We start from the raw sequence: 21,384 nt of genomic DNA, 5'->3' as shown, positions 1-21,384 counted from the left end.
ATATATGTAAACTAATAGCCATTCCCCAATAGATGTGATCAAAATCCTTTGACCACGAATAAATAGTTCTCTAAAGAAAACTGCCAAATATTCATAACCAGATGAAATATGCTACAAATCACTAATAATAAGAGAAAAGCAAACCAAAAACAACTCTAAGGCTTCATCAAACACTTATCAGAGAAATCTGACAGACTGAACCATTCGAGTACTTCTTAATTCTTATCCTCAATGCATTAGTGTTGCCTGTACAGAGGCTTTTCAGTTTAAGTTACCTATTTTATCTTTTGTAATTACCTCTATCTCTTGTTTGGAAATATTTAACAAAATTAATAACAATTTAACACAACATTAAATAAATAATTTATAAAGAGCTTTACAAAGTGTTTTCCTTCAAATAACCTCATGAGGTAGGCAGTACAAGTATTTACTCTATTTTATATATGATGAAACTTAGGCTCAAGAAAGTGAAGTGACTTGTTTAAATTTACACACACACAGGGTTTCAAACCCCTGAATTAAGTCTCCATCCAAAATTATGTTTAACATATTCCTTAAGAAGGTAAGGAAATAGATAAGCCATTTTAGAAAGATAACCATTCAAAATGGTTTAAACGAAACTTGAAAAATAAAATACAGAGCTCAATCATCAAAACTTACCTTTCTTATTTCTATGACAAAAATAAATCATTTAATATTATCACTCGTAGAATTTGTTTCTAAGCTATCATTAAAACATAGGAACAGTTGCTTTGAATATTTTTGCCCTGAAATTTTTCAGTGGTAAAAGCTTGTTGTGTATCTGCCTTTGCTAAGGCAAGCTGGTAAAGAATATGACAAAGGATAAAATCAGTAACATTTAGGAAAACAAAATCTATAAGAAATAGTTTTAATACAGAGAAAACACGCTATCTTTTAAAAATGATCCTTTTTCTTTTTCATATACCACTCATTTCCAATTATATTTCCTCTGTTCCAAAATAAAACTCTCCTAACAATGAAAATTTTAAGGAAAAGCAACTACCAAAGCAAGGCCATCAGTATATGCAGTATTCCTCATCCAATATTTCCATCTCTAACCAGGTGAGAAAGGAGGTGTTTGTTTCATCATTTGTTGGTTGATAAATTTAACTTAAGTTCAATTGATTTTTGGTTTAAATTTGGTTTGATTTACATGATGGCAGTCATTATGAACGTTGCTTTCCTGGTTCTGCTTTTTTCACTCTGCATTGGTCCATGAGTCTTCCCATGTTATTCTGAATTGCTCATATTCATTGTTTTTTATGAAGCAATATTTTATTACATTCATATGCCAATTTGTTTAGCCATTCTCCAAATGAGTACCTACTTTTGTAGTTTATCATTATAATCTACAAAAGTGCTGCCATTAGTATGTTGATATGTGTAACCTTTCTGTCTATGAAGTCTGGACAGCTCAATAGTTGGTCCACTAATTCAAAGGGATTGAATGGTTGATTAATTTTTTAACATAATTTCAAGTTGCTTTCTGGAATTTTTGGACCAATTCACAGTTCCACCAGTGTATCAATGTACCTGCCTTTAAGAATTCCTCAGCTTCCCTGGCTTCCTTAAGTGTACCTTGGCTCAAAGTCTATCTTCTACAAGAGGCCTTTGAAGTTCTTTCCTTCCCTTCCCCCAGCTACTAAAGCCTTCCTCTTTCAGATTGCCTTCCATATACTCTTTATATAGCTGGTATGTTATTTATGTTTTTTTCCCCATTAAAATATATGCTCCATGAGGGGAAAAAAAAGAAAACAACTGTTTTTTGCCTTTCTTTGTACCCCGAACACTTAACAGATTTATTAAGTGCATAATATATGCAACTGGCAGCATAGCACAGCACAGCACAGCAGCTAGGTGATGCACTGGATAGAGTGCTGGGCATAGAGTCAGTAAGATTTGGGTTTAAATGTGGCTTCAGGCACTTACTAACTTTATGACCTTGGGCAAGTCACTAACCCTGGTTTGCCTCAACTACAAAATGGGGATAATAATGATACTTATCTTCCAGAGTTTTTATGAGGATCAAATGAGATAATGTTTGTAAAGCACTTATCATAGTGCCTGGAATGTAGTAGGCACTATATAAACGCTAGGTATAAAGACTATGTTCAAATCACACCTCACTTCTTTGGGCCTCAGTTTCACCAGAGGCTAATGTCAAAATCATTAACGCACTGTGTGACTGAGGAGGGGAAATGGTTTTGTCACGGATTAGGATTGGGTTGGGACAAATGACAAATTCTTTGGGTGGGCACAGTTTAAATGGAGCTCTAGCTTGTAGACAATGATGTTGGCACTGGTTTTAATTAATATTTTAATAAATTATTTGGAACAGGAAATATAGTATCTCCAAATTTCGCATAATTTCACAAAATTCTCCTGGTTAGTATAAAATAACTTGGAAAAAAATTTCCAGAAAACCTGACTTGAGAAACTCTGTAAGAGACAACAAAATCGCAGTTGAGTTTGTGTGGGAAAGTATATGCTTCCAAAATGACTGGCTTAAGTTTTCATTAACACTCCAGAAAAAGGATGTGGGAGTTAATGTACACTGTTGCCTGAAGAGATTATTCAGTATGCTGCTCTGGAAAAATAACCAAGAAAATGCTGGATATAATCAATTACGTTTTCTTTTGGGGGAGGCTTAGTGGGAGAGGTGGGGAGGGAAAACTAGAGAGAAGGAATGAGAATTCATTTGTGATATGAAAGTTAGCTAGTAGGTTCCCTTTCAATTTTAAATCCACAATGCAACATAATGAATAGTTTGTATCTGAAAAATTATAGCCCAAATTGACATATTTTTTCATTCTAAACAAAGCGAACATTTTATAAAGTTTAGGATAAACAATAAGTAAATTACATCTGATTATACTTTGCCTGGCATTTAAAAATAGGTATTTTTAATCGGGACACCAGTCTCTACTGGTGTATCACACTTCAACCGAAATTTTGCCAAATATTAACTTGGATTGTGAGTTATAGGACCTGAATTAAAATCTTCCTGTATGATTTTATGTCACTTTATAGCCTGTGTACTATTTATTAGGGAAAAAAAGGGAGGGGGGGGGGAGGAGAATAGGAAACGGACCAGATTTCAAATTCCTTCCAGCTCTAAATCTATGACCCCATGGAGTTTCAATTGTGAACTGATGAAAGTTATTTAAGCATCTGAATTTATCAAGGCAAACTGAGAGACAATAGAGCATTTAACAACTATAGCTTATTTTCATTCACTTAAATTGAACATTGAAAAAAATCTCTTCAATTCAATGAATAAGCATGAAAGGAGAAATGAAGATTGAGTTTACTTCACAACAGAATATTCCAAATTCCTCACACTGACCCAGCTGAAAGTATATTCAAATTGTCTTTAAAAAATGCACCAACCACAACATACATTTTAAAAGTTTCAAGTTCAAACACATACTTGTTTTGAAAATAACTAAATGCTTGCTGTTAAAGAAAAAAATACAGAAAACAAATGTTTTAAGTGATAAAATTAGATATATGCAAAAAAAATACATAAATGCCTAATACAGCATGGCAAAAAATATACCCTGAATAGCCATAACCAGCTACATTTGAGATGAATTACCTTACAATGACTTAATACTGCTGAAAAACTAATGTGAAAAAAGATCAAAATAAATTACATTGTTTACCTCCTAAAAAGCAAATTATTTCTGTATATATAACATAGCAGAATAAATACTAGATATGGAATCAGAAGACTTGGATTTAAATCCTTACTGTGTATAAGTCACAACCTGAGCAATCTTTGTTACTGTCCTCAACAATCAATCAGATAACAAACATTTATCAGCATCGTAGTACTGAACAGGCCCTCATCACCGCAAGCCTGGACTACTGCTTCATCACAACTAAAATTCCATCTTCTTCCAGAAGACTTTCTCAACTTCTCTTAATTCTAGTGCTTTCTCTCTATTAAGTATTTACTATTCATTCAGTAGAGAGTTTGTATATCTTTGTTATCTTCCCCATTAGACTGTGAGCTTCTTGAGGGCAGGGGCTGTCTTTTGCTTTTCATCCTCACTGCTTAGCATAGTGCCTGGCACATAATAGGCACTTAATGTTTAGTGACTGATTGACCTTGGTTAAGTCATTTGTCTGCTCATCTGTAAAATGAGGATAAGGGCTGTTTTGAGGATCAAATGAGATATTTGTAAAGTAGGCTTGAACGTGCCTAGCACAAGGTAAGCACTTAATAAATGTTTCTTCCCCTCCCCTCAAAACCAGTAGTCATCCGAATGCATGGGATTTCCAATGCACTCTTCACCAAGATATTTATAGACCTACTATCTCATCCACAATCTCAGCCTATCCCTTCAAACTCTTATCATCTATAAATGTAACAAGCATATTATCTATATCTTCATCCTTTATCCAAGTCATTGATATACACACACACACACACACACACACACACACACAATGGTGCCAAGGATAGCTCCCTAGGATCTTCCCCTAGATCAGGAGTTCTTAACTTTTTTTTGTGTCATAGACCCCTTTGGCAGTCTGTTGAAGCCAATGAGCAGAATAATTTTTTAAATAGCTGAAGGAAATACACATTTTCATTTACAAATTAGTGAAAATAAAGATGTAATTTTCCCATCAAAGTTCATGAACCTCCTGAAATCTGTCCACAGACTCCTTATGGATCTATGGACTTCCAGGTTAAGAACCCTTGCTCTAGATTCTTCCCTTTGAGCTAACAAAAACCCACTAATTACTACTTCTTAGGTCTGGTGATTCAACTCCTTCCACATCTTCCCATCTCACCACAAACATAGCATGAAAATCTTGCTAAAATCTAAATATACCAATCTGTGAGTCTAGTAATTCTGTCAACAAAGAAAATGAGGTCAATGTGGCATGAAATGTTTTTTTAATCCATACTGGGTTTTAATGATCATTGCTAAGAATTTTAATTAGCTAGGGCACAAGGAATGGGGGTAGAGGGAATAATCTGAGGGTCCAGTAATGTTTGGGAACTCTGATAGCCTCCCCATACAACTCCAAACAGGGTGAGGGTCTTCTATTCTTCTGTGTCAGTACTCTGTGGGAATATCTTCCATGTAACCATGTAACCCCTTAAGAAAAAAAAAAATGAACATGCCCCAGGTGCAGTTAGCTTCTTTCATTGCTTCCAGTTCTACATGATCACCAAAAAAAACCAAAAACAAACAATCCAGAAATCTGCCAGAAAAAAAAGACATTATCATTGGTATACAAAGTCAGAGGTTCTGGATTCAAATCTCGCTTCTTAAATTTTCTTGTGTGACCTGGGGTAGGTCACTTAACCTCCCTGGACTTCAGTTTCCTCATCTGTAAAAATTAAAGAATTGGAGATTAGATGGCCTCTGAGGGCCCTTCTGAAACTCAGGTCAATGCTAAGGATCACAGGATCATAGAACCAGAGCTGGATGGGACTGCAGTTCATCTAGTCAAACTCCGTCATTTTAGAGATGAAGAATCTAGGGGCCCTGGGAGGTGAAGTGTTCTTCCCAAGATCACACACGGGTGGCAGAGTCAATATTCAAACTCAGGCCTCCTGAATCTAAAGGGAGCACTCTTTCAACTAGACCAAGGTCAGAGATGATCTTTTAATTTCTCCAGAAAGCTCCTAACACATCATCATGAAATTGATTGCACTTAATAAGTACTATTTGATACTAATGAGTAACTTCCAAATATATTTGCGAAGGAAAATCACAATTCATGTCCCTACTTCTTCAAACAGTAGCCAAAACCTAATTACACTGACAAAAAAAAAAAACGTGCTTCTAAATGTAAACTTTATTGATGTTTCTGAATGAATTCTAGCAAGGACCTTTAAAACAATTACTATAGATGGTTGCAAAAGGGAGAGGAAGAAGAGTAGAGGAAAAGAGAATAAGCTAACTTTAATAATATGTAGCAATTAACTAAAGACTGTTAAGTAGTAATAGCAACAAACAAGAAAAATCAAAACATTCTGGATTAAAACTCTCCACTGCAGTCTTTTCAAATAAAAAAGCAATATAAAATAAAGAATATGAAAACTTCAATCTGTAATCCAAGTTAAAATTGAATATAATAAAATGGTATCTTTAAATCTACTTGACAAAATCCAAGTTGTCCACAATGACTTACTACTTGGGTTTAACCAGAACATGACAAGACTTCATAAGAGATAAAAGAAAACTCGTGTTTACCTTGACAAGTATGCTAACAAGGTCTACCATAATCAGAAAGAGGCTAAATTAATCCCAAGGAAGAACAAGAATCAGTGCAATCACTAGTTATCACTATCACTATTCTTCCACTTTGGAAGAGTCCAGTCAGGTGGGAAGTCCAAACTCCCAAACCATAAAAGCCCATCGACTTCAGCCCTTTAAGCCAATTCGAACATATCCTCACACGTCCCCGTCCATAGGTGAGCTGAAGAATTAAAAAAAACTAGATAATCAGACTTTTCTTTGCAGATCGAAGTACATACAATAGGCAGAAGCAAAGTTAAGAACCAGAACCCAGGGTTAAAGTCCTTTGTGCATCTGGGGGGAGGGGATCCACACTGGTGACTTATGTGATTAATTCTCGGAGTGGAAAATCCCTTTACCACAACAGATCTGCAACTGTCGGGCAACTTTCCAGTCTGGGAGAGCTGCAGGGAACACAGAGAGGGCAAGTGCCCTGGCCGGGTACACATGTGGGATGTGTTTGTCAAGGGTGGAATTTGAACCCAGGTCTCCCAAACTGGGAGAACGTTAACCGCACTGAAGTCCCCCAGACCGACACGGGAAGGGTGCAGGGAGCAGGAGAAGTCACAGCGGGGGGCGGGAGGGGGTGAGCGGGGAAGCCCCCCAGGGGGGGCGAGGCCCGAGAGGGGGTGAGGGGCTCGGACGAGCACAATGAGAGGCGGGGACGGGCGCGGGGGAGGGGGACAGACGCGAGCCTGGCCGCACTCACCTGCCGGACACTCGGCCCGCGGCCGCCCCCGGGGCGCTCCCCCGGCTCGAGGCAGCCCCGGCCGCCGCGGGAGCTCGGCAAAGCGAAAGCGGGGTCCGGACGGGAAGAGGGGGAGGAGGCGGCCGCGGAGTGGCGTCTGGGGGGGAGGACATAGGGGGACGCTTGGAGCCCGCGCGCCCCCTCGTTCCTCTTTCCTCAAAGATAGCCGACCCCGCAGCCCGCACGCCCCATCCCCCCCGCTGCCCGGGGGCTCCCCTGGCCCGTGGCGCCCTCCTGGCCGCGGCCCCGTTTCCGGCGGTTCCACTCCGCCCCCCCTCCCTACATCGAGTCCGCCATCTTGTTTGAGGCGGGAGCGGCGCCCTGCGCATGCGTAGGCGGAGCCCGTCCCTCCCCCGCCTGGCCCCATTGAGCGGCCTCGGTGCCCACGCCCCAGGACGTCCCCGAGGGGCGGGCTCCTTCCTGGGCGTGACTTCGCCGGAGGCCCCGGGGCGGGCAGAGGAGATTATCCGCGTGGGTCTTGCCGCGCCCCCTGTCCTCGCCGGCTTTGTGTTTGTGTGCGGGTGCCCGCATCCAGCCCTGGGCCCCCGCGCTCTCCCTCACGATGCCCTAGGAGAGTCCTCTAGGTGGCAGCTCCTGGCTCGTAGTCGAGAGGAGCTGCGTTCAAATTCTGCTTCGAACACTTCCTAGCCATATGCCCCCTGACGAGTCGCTAAAACTTTTTTCCCCATCTGTAAAATGAGGATAAGAATAGCACCGACTTTATAGAGTTGTTGTGAGACTCAGACGAGATAGCAAATGTGAAGTGGTTTGCAAATCTTAAAGCATGGTATACCTTCTAGCTATTATTATTATCAGGAGCTAGATGCAAACGTAGCTCCACCAGGATAGCTTTTTACATTTTGACCCTGTTAGATGGATACTTTTCATTAACTTGGCCTTTACTTATCCAGTTGTCTACCATGTTATTTGTTGGTGTCATTTTGTGGTTATGATCAAGTCATTGCAAGTGTTCATGCCTCCGCATCTGGATTATAAACTCCTTGAAGTGAAGGACTGACTCTTATTTCTTTGGCATTCTGCCGCATGCTGATGACTGTCCTTAGCACGGGGTACATTCCTTGATTAGCCAGTACAAGGAGCTGGGGACTTTCACCCTAGATTTTTTTTAGTTTTAGTTTCAACTTTGCCACGCTAACAGTATAACTTAAGATAACTAATAACTTATCTGGGTCTGACTGTGCTTTACTGTAATATAGATCTGCTCTACTTGAGAGTTGTGATAATAGATCAATCAATTAATAGGAACAGGGGGGTAGCACCTTGGATAGAGTTTAGGACTAGGTATCAGGAAGGCCTGAGTTCAGATCTTGCTCCAGACATTTATGGGTGACCTTGAGCAAGTCGCTGAAACTCCTTCAGCCTCAGTTTCCTCATCTGTAAAGGGGGATAATAATAATTGCACCTACTTCACAAGGTTGTTATGAAGATAATGTGTAAAGCATTTTGTAAGCCTTAAACATAAATGCTGTTACTAATTATTGAACACTTATGTCTGGCACAGTATGCTATGGGAAGGAAGGAAAGAGAAGGAAAAAGGAAGGGCACAAGCATTTTATAAGCACCTACTGTGTTCCAGGCACTGTTAAGTGCTTTACAAATATTATCTTATTTATTTCTTACAACAACCCTGGAAGGTAGGTGCTATTAATACCCTATTTTACAGTTGAGGAAACTATGAGTTACAAAGATGTATAAAACAGCCCTGGCTTCAAGGAGCTTACAACCTTATTGCAGATGCAAAACTTATACATAAGAAAAGTATAATTCACAATGCTAGGTAATATATTATTTCTCAAATAGATTATATAGACAAAAAAACTTTAAGAATGTAGAAGAGAAAGAGATCACGATGGATTAAGGATAGCAAAGGAAAGGGATGAAATTTAGGATGGTAGATACAGAACAGGAAGAGAGCCTCCTGTGGATATATGGCTCATCCAATACAATGTCTTCATCTCATATGAAAGAAAAATCTAAGCTTAGAGAGTGTTGTGACTTGCCCAAAGTCACACTAATAGTAAATAATCATTAGAATTTGAATCCAGGGCCTCTGACTCTAAATATAGCACTCATTCTACTGCCCCATACTAAGCCTTAAAGGGTAGTTAGGATCCAGATGGAGAGAGTAGGCATAAAATGTACTAGGGTAATAGTGTGAGCAGAGGTGCAGAGGTACACATGTATAAGGGAGTAGTGATTATATCGCTTTGGTTCTAACATAACCTTTGTGCGTGGCAGTAGTGGAAGATAAGTTTGGAAAGGTAGGTTGTGGTCAGATTGTAGAGGGTCTTGAATGTCAAGTGTTCCAACAGGCTTCTTGTTATAAAGGAATATCAACTTTATCCTGAGTTCAAGATACCATTTAAATTTTCTAAACTTATACCTCTCTTATCCTTCTTCATTAAATTCTTGGTAAGCATAATTCTCTCACTTCTCAATCCCTTCCAGTCTGGCTTCTAAACACAAAACTCTACTGAATCTGAAAAAGGACATACATTTTGCATATACTTGCATATATCTATCAAACTAGATAGCATACTTCGTAGCAGGAAAAGCAGTAAAGACAATCATATATTCACAGGACAGAATATCCAAGCCTCAAGCAACTAAATGTAAATGGAGACCTTATAGGTAGGTAACAAGCAAAGAAAAATAGAGATCCTAAGGCAGGTAGATTTTGACCTAATAGACCTCATTCATACTTAATAAAATGGGACTTTATAACTGGAGCATGACCCTGAAGGAGTTTGTTTTATTCAAAAGGGACAGTAAAGGTAAAAGAGGTAGTAGAATACTATGGTATATTACAAAAGTTTCTCCATGAGGAAAATTTAGACCCAGAGGAGTAAAACATAATGAGCATTTCAGTCAAATTTAAGGACAGCAGAAATGGACACACTATTGTCATGGGCATTATGGTAGGAGGAATATATCTAAAAAAAATATATATATATCTACAAGCCACATAGGCTAGGCTATTTCAGTAATTGGGGTTTCAGAACCAATTGACCTTCTAGGATATGCAATTCAGAAGAAGAAACATTCCCTTTTCATACAGGGTACTAAACTAGGAAACGGGGAATATGTGGATATACTTTAACAAGATTTAAATGATCAATCAACAAGCATTTATTAAATAGCTACTATAAACCAGATAAGAAGCAGCTTAGTTCAGTGAATAAAGGCTACCCTTTGATGTAGGAAGATCAAACTCCATTTCTGATATACACTTGCTATTTGACCCTGGACAAGTCTTCTAGGTGAAACTAAGATCATAAGCTTCAGAAAAAGTACCAGCCTGCTTTGGTAAAGGGAGTTCCCTAAACTGACAGCTCTATTCGCCAGTGAAGTCACAATACCAATCCCTATCCCGACATGCCAGGCTTCGAGGATGTGAAGACAAAAGTAGAATAGTCCCTGACTTCAAGGAACTTACATTCATTGTGGGAGAAAACATGTACATCTAGGTATATAACAATATATACAAGGTAATTGCAGGGGCTGGGAGGTTGGCACTAGCAGGTTGATGGAGAAGATTGGGAAAGGCTTCATGTAGAAGGTGGCACTTGAATCCTGAAGGAAATAAGGGATTCCTTCAGAACAAGGAAAGAGTACATTTCAAGGAATGTGTCACAGCAAATGCAAATTTACATAGGTGGACTGTGTGTGCTATGTGAGGAGGCTGAGGAGGGAAGGGAGTAAGCACTTATATAGTATATGTACTATGTATTCGATATGCTAAGCACTTTACTCATATCTCATTTGATCCTCACAACAACCTTGGAGGGTAGGTGCTATTAATATCCCCATGTAAGTTGAGGAAACTGAGGCAAACAGAGGTTAAGTGATTTGCCCAGGGTCATACTGCTAATAAATGTCAGTAAAGCAGCTAGTAAGTAATAGCTAGTAAAAGGACAGATTTTAACCCAGATCTTCCTTACTCCAACAGTATTCTGTCTACTATGCCCCCAATTGCCTCTTAAAAGAAATACTTCAAAGATCCATCCCTTTCCCTTACTGGTTGAAGACATTACATTCTAAACTGAAATGGGATCATCCTCTGCAGTTATGTGTGGTTGGGCTTGATGCTTAAATATAGAAAGAGTGAAGAGAACAAGCATTTTTATTAAGTGCCTACTGTGTGCCAGACACTGTACTAAGAGCTTTACAAATATCTTGTTTAGGAGGCAAAGCCAAAATGTCAGAGTAAAGGCAGGGACTTGCCTGAGCTCTCCCCAATTCCCCTCCAAACAACTTTAAAATAATGCCTCAAAATGAATTCTGAAGTCACAGAACCAACAAAAGGATGAGATGAAACAATTTACCAGCCTAAGTCAACTTAGAAGGTCAAAGGGAAAAGTCTATCTCACTGGGGTGGGATTGGAGCACCTCTGTAAGCCAGCAGCAGGCCTTGGAGGTGATGAAATCTGTAGTGGAGGCTTCTGCAGCCCTCAGCTCGCAGACAGTAAGGGAGTTGCACAACTGGTCAGAAAGAGATCATAGGGGACTTTTTACTAGCACTGGGAGCAAGACTTTATTGCATTGCCCATACTTGGTTCCAGATCACAGTTCCAGGGCAAGGAGGAGCACCAGAAGGTGCAGGCACTGTGGTCAGAGTTCCACGGTAGAAAAGAGTGCTTATGGTCACTCACAGAACTAAGCACAGGAGAACAATGACAGAACCTCTCCCCAGATCATACTACATCTTGTTAATCAACTGAAAACCTCCAGGCACATGTGAACCCCTAGCACACAACAAGAAGTCCTAGTCACCATGGTCGCTTGACCAAAGTGTTTTCCAGAATGATCAGATCAATTAACAGCCCTGTCAACAATGCCAGTTCATCTATCGCCTCTCCAAAAATGATCACTTCTCATTTTTGTCATGTGTGCCAATCTACTGAGTGTAAAACCTCAAAGTTGTTCTAATTTGAATTTCTCTTTTATTAGTGATATGGAGCACTTTTTAAATATGGTTGTTGAAAGCTTAGGTTTTTTTTCCCTGAGAATTGTCAATTTATCTAATGGCTCTTTTTATTATATACTTATATCAGTTCTCTCTTTAGGTCTCATGATGATTTTTATCAGATAATTATAATTAACTATTTTTCCCTCTAATTTTAACTATATTGATTTTGTTTCTCAGAAAACTTTTCAATTTTATGTAATCAAAGTTGTCCATTTTATCTCCTGTGATCTTTTCTATTGCTTTATTCTTGGCAAAGCTAGGCCCAAGCCATTCTTCTGATGGTTTAGGATCAATACTGCAACAAAATGAGACATTTCCAGGTTATTCAGCAGTTAACAGATTTACTTAGCCTTAACAGGAAAAAGATATTCAACAAGATATATGCACCAAATGACACCTCAAGCTAATTTAGCTGAGTGAGCAAAACTCCCTTGCCTGAGTTGCAAATGGTCACTGTGGTCTGCCAGGCAATTTGCATGTAGAGCATCTCACATCTGTTTTGTATTCAAGTGATCAGGAAGTGATGTCAACACTTGAGCCTTTTAGCTCACGCCTTTAAGCTTTGAGTCTCCTGAATCAAAAGGAAGAATTCAAAGACTTTCAGGGGAAAATTAGACTAACTTGAATGGAGGAGGAGGAGAAGTAGAATAATGCTCCCACCAAATCATGCTTTTGGAGGAGTCTGTTGCTTCTTAGAGTATCTCTCCTTGACTTGTTTTCTGGACAAGTTGTTACATTTTCTTCTCATTTTTTTCAGTTTTTTTTAAATTTTGTTTCAATATTTCTTGTCTCACAAAATCATTATGTTCTGTTTGTTCCATTCTATTTTTTAAGGAGTCAGTCACTTGAATAAGATTTTCTGTCTTTTGTTCTAAGCTTTTTTCCTACTTCGATTTCTTCCCTCTGGAGTTTTAATTTTACTCATAATTTCACTTTTTAATTCTTGCTTCATTACTTCTGGCAACATTTGGTGTCTTTGTGGCCAAACAATATTTTTCTCTGAGGCAATTGGGTGCTGCAGTTGCCCTGTCTCTTCCTGTGGTTTCAATGAAGACTTCCAGGGTGTTTGGAAGCCCCCATGCAAGCTGGTACTGCCAAGTCTCATCTCCTTATTTAGTGCTAACTGGAGTGAGAGGATCTGGATTCAAATCCTGCCTCTGATACTTATGATCCATATGACCTTGATCAAGTCACTTAACTTCACTAGGTCTCATTTTTCTCATGTATATAATGAGTAGGTTGGAGTAGACAGCCTCTGTGAGGTCCCTCCCAGCTCTAAATCTATCATCATATGATCATTTTAAGATGGTTTGTAGTCTCCTAGAATGAAATGAGTAAGATAAGTAGGAAATGAGAAGAAATTTACAGTACACTGTCTGCTTCTTCAAAGGGGAAAGCACAATCTAGATCAGGCCTGCACAACCTGTGGCCGCCCAAGGATTTTGGGCAGCCCGTGAGGAAAACATCCTCCCCCCTTTCACGGGCTGCCTGAAATCCTTGGTAGACCACAAGCAGCCCACGGGCCACATGTTGTACGTGCCTAATCAAATGGTCTGTACTGGAAGGCCTTCATGAAGGCATAGATGGCATAGTTGTCCAATTTGCAAATGTAAAGAGCATTTTAGGGGGCACACCCTGGATGTATTGTCAGGAACACCTGAATTCAAATCTGGCATTAGTCACATATTAGCTGTGTGACCCTAGTCAAGTCATTTAACCTCTCTCAGCCTCAGTTTCCTCATCTTTAAAATAGGGATAATAATAGTAATTACTTCCCACGGTTGTTGTTATTCACAGAGATAAAATGAGATATTTGTTCAGAGCATTGTAAACTTTAAAACCTAAAGAGTTAGTTAAATGCTGACTATGATGGTGATATGTCATGATTCCTGGAGAGGGAGAGAAAGCTAACATGTTAGATGATAGAGTTGGGATCCAATTCAATCCAGTAAGGATTTAGAAAACAACATGAAAAATGGCCTCTGCCCTAACGGAGCTCACATTCCACTAGTGGAAACAACATATAAACAGAGTATATATGTGTATATGTATTTATAAGTAGAAATTTGGAGAGGAGGTAGAGAGCACTAAAAACTACGGGAATCAGAAAAAGTATCCAATAGGAGATAGGATATAAACTCAGACTTCAATACCAGTTGGGAATTTAAGAGATGGAGTTGAGGAGAGAAGATATTCCAAGCATGGAGGTAAGTATGTTAAGTATGAAAAGAGGTAAGAGATGGAATGTAGTGTTTGGGGAACACCAAGTAGACAAGTTTGTCTAGAACACTGTGATGGCAGAGGGCCATTGTTAGTTCTCTCATAAGCACTTGGGAAAAACATCTTTTAAATAAGATACTGAGGGCAAAGTGTGTAATGTTTCAGGATCTAGTACTGGGCTAGGTCATGGAGATGAGAGGCATAGTGCCTGAGGTGGCACCAGTACCTGTCCTGAAATGGCATCTTTGCCCCATCTTAACTCAGTGGTAATGGCATTACTGGGCAGGTCATTTAGTAAAAATGATGAGTGTATGTAGACTTGTTAATCTTTTAGGCATTGTATAAATATGAGATGTTACAAATTTTTCTTTTTTCTATCCTACTTCCTATACCTGGAATAGCCTTATTCACAATATAACAAATCACATTTCCTTCAGATTCCACTTATTCTTTAAATTCTTTCAACTAAACCAAAATATATAAAAGAGTGAGCTGTCAGAGATGCAGATATTTTTCCCCTTCAAATGACAGGGAAAAAGCAAATATTCCATCTGTGCAAAAATGGATAATTAGTCAAGTATGATTCTCAGACAGCTGGCTTATAAATGAAAATGAATTTAGTAAAGCGTCTTTTAGTCATTCTCTTTGTTAAAATGCTAAATTCTTCTTGTGTTCTTTAAAATGCCGCCACCAAATTGTTTAGGCCTCCAACACTAAAATCTTAAAGAAGTTTTTTGAGTATTAATTCATTAAAGATTATCTTTCTAAATATGAATTTTAAAATATTTCATTGAACACGATTCCTTAAAAGAAAAGAACACTTAAATACAAAGTATTATTGAATAGAATTAAGCCATGTATTCCCCAATTGATAAATGGTCAAAGGATATGAACAGACAGTTCTCAGATGAAGAAATTAAAGCCATCTATAGTCATATGAAAAAATGCTCTAAATCACTATTGATTAGAGAAATGCAAATCAAAACAACTCTGAGGTACCACATCACACCTATCAGAATGGCCAACATGACAAAACAGGAAAATGATAAATATTGGAGAAGATATGGGAAAATTGGAACACTAATGCATTGTTGGTGGAGTCGTGGAATGATCCAACCATTTTGGAGAGCAATTTGGAACTATGCCCAAAGGGCTATAAAAATGTGCGTATCCTTTGACCCAGCAATAGCACTTCTAGGGCTATATCCCAAAGAGATTACACAAACGGGAAAAGGACCTACGTGTACAACAATATTCATAGCAGCTCTTTTTGTGGTGGCAAAGAATTGGAAATTGAGAGGATGCCCATCAATTGGGGAATGGCTGAGCAAGTTGTGGTATATGAATGTGATGGAATACTATTGTGCTATAAGAAATGATGAACAGGCTGACTTCAGAAAAACCTGGAAAGACTTGTATGGTATGATGCTGAGTGAAGTGAGCAGAACCAAGAGAACATTGTACACAATAACAGTCACGATGTATGATGACTAATATTGATAAATTTAACCCTTCCTGGCAATACAAGGATCTAAGATATCTCCAGAGGCCTTGTGATGGAAAATGCTATCCACATCCAAAGAAAGAACTATCGAAATCGAATTGCTATTTTTTTCTCTTCTGTTGAGTTTTGTTTTCTCTTTCTGATGGTTCCTCCTATTGGTTTTAATTTTTACTTACAACATCACTAATGTGAAAATATGTTTAATATGAAGGTAAATGTATAGCCTAAAAAAAAAAAAGAATTAAGCCATGTATTTATCTTCTTCAACTCTGTATCTATGCCATATGTGATCTGATTATTAAAATTAGACATCCAGGCCCACCAAATGCTGTAAATAGGAGGTCAGGCAGACACCATATGATAAAAATAAAAACAATATCTGTTTTATTACTTATCATTAAAAACAGGAAAGAGAAAATGAGCAGCCCTTCAACATAACAATTATCCCCATCTTAAAGTCACTCCAGCATACTAGAGAAAGAAAATGTAATCTTTATGTAAGCAAAACGTATTGTCCTCAGAGACAGGATATGTCAAGGTGACTTCATGATTATGAGTCTCCAAGAAGAAAATAACAAGTCAAAACCTCAACACCCTCATAACAAAAAGCAGAAGAAAGGTGCCAACAGAGAAAACAAATTGCCAGTTGAAAGAATCTACAGATGACCTCCTGGGTGGGGAGGAACCTATGTAGCAAGTACTAAGACAGTTAGTAGTTAACAATTCTAGTGACAAACAAGAAATTCTTCAAACAACCAGAAGATTACCCTTCAAATGTGAAGGAAAGGACATTTGAAGAATGTAAGGTTATTCTGTACCCAGCAGACATTTCATAAGGACATTTGAAATAATGTGTTCCAAAGCACAAAAATGAAAATGGAGGGATGATTAGGGGACAAAGATAAAAGCAGAATGTCAGTGGAAGAACAGATGGAGGAACTAACCTGAAACACAATGAACTAAACATCACAACACCCACTAACAGGTGAATCAGGTTTTGTTTGTTTGTTTTTGTTTTTTTGTGAGCCTAAATTACATTATGGTAGGGTACATAAAAAGAGAGAGAGGAGGTAGAAGGTAAGGAGAAATGTGTGATATGAATTAATTAAGTCTGTTGTAAAAATAAAGAAAATAACTTACTGTAGTCTCTCAGCAAGAAGAGAGACTACACTCAATGGCTATCGTAATCTACTATTTGATAAATCCAAAGACCCAAGCTTCTGGGATAAGAACTCACTATTTGACAAAAACTACTGGGAAAATTGGAAAAGAGTATGGCAGAAACTAGGCATTGACCAAAATCTCACACCATATACCAAAATAAAGTCAAAATGGGCTCATGATTTAGATATAAAGGCTGATACTATAAGCAAACTGGGAAAGCAAGGAATAGTTTACCTTTCAGATTTATGGAGAACAGAAGAACTCATGACCAAACAGGAGATAGACAACATTATGAAATACAAAATGGATGATTTTGATTACATTAAATTGAGAAGTTTTTGCTCAAACAAAGCCAATGCAACCAAGATTAGGAGGGAAGTAGAAAACTGGGAAAGAATTTTTACAACCAGTGTGTCTAATAAGGGCTTTATTTCTAAAATATATAGAGAATTAAGTCATACAAGAATACAAGTCATTGCCCAATTGATAAATGGTCAAAGGATATGAACAGGCAGTACTCAGGTAAAGAAATTAAAGTCTTCTGTAGTCATATGACAAAATGCTCTAAATCACTATTGATTAGAGAAATGCAAATCAAAATAACTCTGGGGTACCACATGACAGCTATCAGATTGGCTAACATGACAAAACAGGAAAATGATAAATGTTGGAGAAGATGTGGGAAAATTGGAACACTAATGCATTGTTGGTGGAGTTGTGAAATGATCCAACCATTTTGGAGAGCAATTTGGAACTATGCCCAAGGGCATACCCTTTGACCCAGCAATAGCACTTTTAGGGCCGTTTCCCAAAAAGATCATATAAATGGGAAAAGGACCCACACGTACAAAAATATTTACAGCCGCTCTTTTTGTGGTGGCCAAGAATTGGAAATTGAGGGGATGCCCATCAATTGGGGAATGGCTGAACAAGTTTTGCTATATGAATGTAATGGAATGCTATTGTGCTATAAGAAATGATGAGCAGGCAGACTTCAGAAAACCTGGAAAGACTTGTATGGACTGATACTGAGTGAAGTGAGCAGAACCAGGAGAACATTGTACATAGTAACAGTCATGTTGTGGGACAACTAACTTTGATAGACTTAGCCCTTCTCAGCAATGCAAAGATCTAAGACATCTACAAAAGTCTCATGATGGAAAATGCTATCCACATCCAAAGAAAGAACTATGGAATTTGAATGCAGATCGAAGCATACTATTTGCTCTTTTTTTTCCTTCTGCTTGTTTCCTTTTTCTTGTGGTTCCTTCTACTGGTTCTAATTCTTCCTTACGTGACTAATGTGAAAATGTTTAATAGGAATGTATATGTATAGCCTATGTCAGATTGCATGCCATCTTGGGGAGGGAGGTGAGGATGGAGGTGGGGAGGGAAGGGGAGAAAAATTTAAAACTCAAAAGCTTATGGAAATGATTGTTGATTAATCAAAATAAATTAATTAATACAAAAAGAAGAGAGACTACAGAACAGTTGGTGAGATGGTAAAGGGAGGGATTGAAATAGGGAGAAAGAAAGAAGGCAATCTTGATTCAGCAGTGGAAAGGAATCCTGCTGAATACCACTCACATGGGAATTAGAAGAGGAAGACATTCTATAATGGGAGATGAGGACTTTGCAATAGATATAATCTGCAGGGATTTTGTGCCAGAGACTACTACCTATAAATGTTGTGCTTCCATGGACAGCATCCCACCACATAAAAAGAGAAATCAGAGTTCCTGGAGATGACCAACATCCAACAAAAGGATGAGAGAGCATGGACCGAGAGAGATTTCATGTTAAATGAAGAAAAAATAATCATGAGAAGGGCAGATGGTAGACTCCATAACCAGGAACTCAGGAAAATTCCTACTATGAGTCAATACTTACAGTAAGAAAAAAAAAAAGTGAGGCAGGAACAAGATCCATAAGGTAATAATGTAGAAATTGTTGGGGCAGCTAGGTGGTGCAGTATATAGAGCACTGGCCCTGGAGTCAGGAGAACCTGAGTTCAAATCTGGCCTCAGACACTGGACACTTACTAGTTGTGTGACCCTGGGCAAGTCACTTAACCCCATTGCCTGGCCAAAAAGAAGAAAAAAAGAAAAGAAATTGTTTAGAAGAGGAAACTAAAAATAGATACTGTAGAAATTTCAAATCCACAAGGAATACGGAGATTTAGAAAAAGAATACTAAGTTAAGTATAAGGGTTATGAGTCAAAGAATAATAGAAAAGAATAGTAGAAGTGGAATAAGGGGAACATTTTTTATTTTAAAAAATGCAGAAAATGGGGGGAAAACCTAACAAAACAAGTTGAAGAGGAGAAAAAGGAATTTTACTTGATTAGTTAATTGAAAAAAAGAGGAGATGAATTAGATAAATAGATAAAAGGAATTAAACTTAAGCAGAAGATGCCTATGGGAATAGGCTTGTCTTAAAATAGAGTAAGTAAAAATACCTGAAGAGGAAAAAGCACTATATTTACAGAGGAAAAGGAAAAATAACAATACTCTAATTCAGAAAAAAAAATTTTAAAAACAGAGGAAAATATAAACCTAACTTTTATAACCTTAAATGTTAATGTATTAATCCAATAAAATGAAAAAAAAATAAGAGGTTGGAGGTGAAAGCAAAATTCTATAATTTGTTACTGAAAAGAAACATACCTAAAAGGCAAAGACATGAAGAGAATAAAATGAGAACCTGGGACAAAATTTGCTGTGTTTCAAATAAATTTAAAACAACAGGAGTTGTGATCTGATAGATAAAACAAAAACAAAAATTCACAAAATAATAAAGCGATAATATATTAGAGCACAGAGATATTGCATATAAATGTTTAAAAGAGCAGAAATAGGAAAGACATTCTTTATAGACAATAATGTAATAAAAATAGTTTAGGAAACACAAATAAAAGATACAGGAGAAAATGAAAACTTAACAATGAAATCCTAACTAATGAGTCTGTCAAAGAATAAGTCATAGAAACAGTAATTATATGAAAGAAAATGTTAATGAAGAAACAATATACCAAAATTTCTGGAATACAGCTAACACAATCCTCCAGGATGGGGGAAATACACACACACAACATTCATACACACAAACATATGTGTATGTGTGTACGTCCCTAAAATCATACATTAATGAAAAATATATGTAATATATATACATATACATACATCCCTAAAGCTATACATTAATAAAACAGAAAAAGATAATCAATGAGAACTGAATATTGCTTGTTTAAAAAATTATAAAGCTAACAAATAAACCTAAAATAAGCACAAAAGGAGAGATATTTAAAATTGGAGGAGAAATAGGTAAACCGGATATTTTAAAAAAAACTGTAGAAAGCATAACTAAAACTAAAACTAAAATTCTTTGGAAATACAAACAACATTAATGAACTGTTAAACAATCTGATTAAAAAAGAGAGCAGAAAATCAAGTCCTTCATTCTCGAAGAGAAGCAAAATGACATCACTATGGTAGAGTCAAATTTGTGAGTCCGACTGTGGTTGATCAGACCAACATGAGCTCAGAATGTCCTACTACAGGTTGGGCACAAATAGTCAATGTGAACATTTGGGGTGGATTCTCTAAATTTGCACATCTTGTGTTGCTTTTGAGCTAATTCAACTCTGCTCATAGAGCAGAGCACCTTCTCCGATGAGGGAATGCCATGCTGAGTAGTCCTCTGCCAGTGTCTCCCATGTCACACAATCAGTTCCAAAATTCTTAAGAGAGACCTTGAGAATGTCTTTGTATTGCTTCTTCTGACTGTCATGTGAACACTTGCCCTGTGTTTTCCACGAAATAGTCTTTTTGGCAAGCATATGTTTTGCATTCAAACAATGTGGCCAGCCCATCGGAGTTGCACTCTCTGAAGTAGAGTTTGAATGCTTGGCAGTTTAGTTTGAGAAAGGACCTCAATATCTAGTGTCTTATCCTGCCAAGTGATCTTCAGAATCTTCCAAAGACAATTCAAGTGGAAGTGATTCAAAAGGACTTATTAGGAAGGGCCTGTGTCTGATGAGTCTTTGTCTTGTAGTAATAAGGTCCTAGCCAATGGAAGCCCTGTTCTTAGAACGTGCACAGTGTTCTCTGCATTCTACCAGGCCATATGGAAGAGGCCAAGGGGCCTGCTTCCTGAAGGGCATGATGATATTTAACAGAAGGGCCCTGCTTCCCAATTTAAACATGTAAAGGCATTCTGATTATTTCTGCACCCCTTTCCTCATGGTGAAACAAGGCCTTTTTGCTTGTCTGATAAGCTAGAACTGAGAATCAGACAAAAGATTTCCATAGAAAATCCCACTTTCTTCCCTGGAAGTAATCACGGAAAAGATCTGCTGTAAGCTTTTGTGTGGGTAGAGAGGCCTAAGGCCTTAATCTCCCCACCCCAGCCAACACCTGGTTGTGTTACTATGGACCTCTGTTTTTTTGCCTTATTTGAATTTGTTATCTCTTG

The 21,384-nt window shown here is 38.0% G+C and overlaps 1 protein-coding gene across 8 annotated transcripts in view; it reads right to left on the bottom strand.

Moving 5' to 3' along the window:
- The window catches only part of APC (APC, WNT signaling pathway regulator), a 145,489-nt gene extending 138,440 nt beyond the window's left edge, over window positions 1-7,049 (bottom strand). For all 8 annotated transcript variants that reach the window (XM_027874412.1, XM_027874414.1, XM_027874413.1 and 5 more), the window contains exon 1: window positions 6,994-7,049. The gene's annotated coding sequence lies outside the window, so the exon portion shown is untranslated. The remainder of the gene's footprint in view (window positions 1-6,993) is intronic.
- Between the last annotated feature and the right edge of the window lie 14,335 nt (window positions 7,050-21,384).

The sequence above is a fragment of the Vombatus ursinus genome, unplaced genomic scaffold (assembly GCF_900497805.2).
Source record: "Vombatus ursinus unplaced genomic scaffold, bare-nosed wombat genome assembly UNPS02014807.1, whole genome shotgun sequence".
In the NCBI taxonomy this organism is placed as follows: Eukaryota; Metazoa; Chordata; class Mammalia; order Diprotodontia; family Vombatidae; genus Vombatus; species Vombatus ursinus.
This window is presented reverse-complemented; position numbering and strand designations above follow the sequence as displayed.